The sequence below is a fragment of the Myotis davidii genome, unplaced genomic scaffold (assembly GCF_000327345.1).
Source record: "Myotis davidii unplaced genomic scaffold, ASM32734v1 scaffold269, whole genome shotgun sequence".
Taxonomy (NCBI): Eukaryota; Metazoa; Chordata; class Mammalia; order Chiroptera; family Vespertilionidae; genus Myotis; species Myotis davidii.
The window spans coordinates 7,676,350-7,678,376 of record NW_006383008.1 but is presented as its reverse complement, the minus strand read 5'-3'; the positions used below and the strand labels follow the sequence as shown (position 1 = coordinate 7,678,376).

Below are 2,027 nucleotides of genomic sequence, written 5' to 3'. Positions count from 1 at the left end.
CCTCCCCTTCCTGCCTGCCTGATTACCCCTAACTGGCCCCGCTGCCAGCCTGATCACTGCTAACTGCCTCTGTCTACTAACCTGATTGCCCCTAACTACTCCCCTGACAGCCTGGTCGCCCCTCACTGCCCCCCTCTGCCAGCCTGGTCACACCTCACTGCCCCCCCTACCAGCCTGCTGTTCGGTCATTTGGTTGTCTCTCACTAACCCCCCTGCCGGCCTGGTTGCCCCACAGAGCCCGCTGTTCAGTCATTTGGTTGCCCCTCACTGCCTCCCCGCCAGCCTGGTCACCCCACACAGCCTGCTATTCAGACGTTTGGTCATCCCTCACTAACCGCCCTGCCGGTCTGGTCATAGGCAGCAATCTTGTGAGGGTGTGAGGGTCAATTTGCATATTACCTCTTTATTATATAGGATAAATACACTTTATAGCTTCCCTCACATTAAAAAAAATAACTATATGGAATCCACCGTTCTCTTCCTAATTTTATTAGAGGAATATAGTCATTAATGAAGAAGAAAATGACAGTGGCCTTATTTAAATAATACTAACTTACCTTCTCTTGTTCGGCTTACTGTGCACCCTCCCCAGCAAAATTCAAAACTTATATTGTCAAACAAAAGATCCCAAGATCATGAAACTTAGATAAAATTTTAATTAAATGGAACAGTCCTTGTTCAATTAGGGAATGGGTAAAAACTGTTTCTCAAAAGTTAGTTCTATGAAATATGGGGTTGCAAACTAGGTCAATTCCTAACTGACATCACATTTTTCTAATTTAGAGAGACTTTGATGGCAATCCTTTTCCAAATCATGACAAATGCTATATTGTCTAAAGCATTCACACCCTCTCCAAAGCACAAAAGGCCTTTGAGGCCATATGTATTATGTTTTATGTTGGAATAATAAACTCTATCCTCAAAAATATTATCTTTTGAACAACCAAGATGGCGGCATAGGGTATATACCTGTATGTGCCACTCCCCACAACCACATTAAAACTACAACGAAAAGACAAAACGGTGATCATCCAGAACCATGGGAAAGCTGGCTGAGTGGAAGTTCTACAACTAGAAGGAAAGAAAAAAGCGCAATGAGGCTGGTTAGGAGGTGCGGAGGCACCAAGAGCAGAGGTACGGAGGCGCGCGAACCGGGCTGCTCCTGGGTACATGGGAAAGGAGATACAAGCTCCCGACTGCACTGACCTCATTTCCGGCGAGTCTCTAGGGACCCAAACTCCTACGGGGAGAAACTAGACTGTCTGGCATCAGGTCGGAAAGTGAGGGTGGCTTTCTTGCAGAACTGCTTGCAGGTATCATTGTTACTATGGGAGCGCGGGACTCAGGGACGCAGAGACACTGAGATGGAGACACTGAGACGCAGAGATGCGCGGAGTCGCGGAGATGGCTGACCACAGCCATCACTGTTTGCTCCACCCCGGTGATTCTCTGAGACCCCACCCCACCCAAGCTGTGCACAGCAGCGCAAATGAATCACCTGCCCTTTTGCAGCGTAACCTAACAAACTGCAGCTGGGTCAGAGAGCTCCAAAATTTCCAAACCCCAAACAAAAAGGAGAAATCTGCAGATCTCGCGGTAGCTCCTGCTGGGCGAACTCACACAGTGGTTGAATTTGCACCTTCTTGGAGATCCAGAAGCCAGTCAGTGTACCCAGTGGTCAGATACCAGATTTCAACTCCTCACATCCATAAGTGACACACTCAAGAGGCAGACTCAGTGAGCACCAAAGCCCCACTGAAGCAAATCCTGCCCCATAAGGGTGTCTCCAGCACAGCAGTTTTTCCACTATAGATACAGCGGGTCCTCACAGCCAATTGGGCTGGAGGTCATTTCCTCCCAGGGATACCAACAGCATTCAAGGCTTAACTACAACAGGACTGTGCACCCAGCCCATGGAGGGGTGCACCAAGAGTGTCCACCTCAGTGATTGGGACGCTGAGCCACTGGGCCCAGTGGGACACCTACCACACAAAGCCACTCTGTCAACACAGGGAAGCGGCCAAGAA

General features: G+C 48.9%; 1 protein-coding gene across 3 annotated transcripts in view; it reads right to left on the bottom strand.

The window, feature by feature from the left end:
• Nucleotides 1-2,027, bottom strand: part of RNGTT (RNA guanylyltransferase and 5'-phosphatase) — a 200,339-nt gene that overhangs the window by 56,580 nt on the left and 141,732 nt on the right. The window lies entirely within an intron of this gene.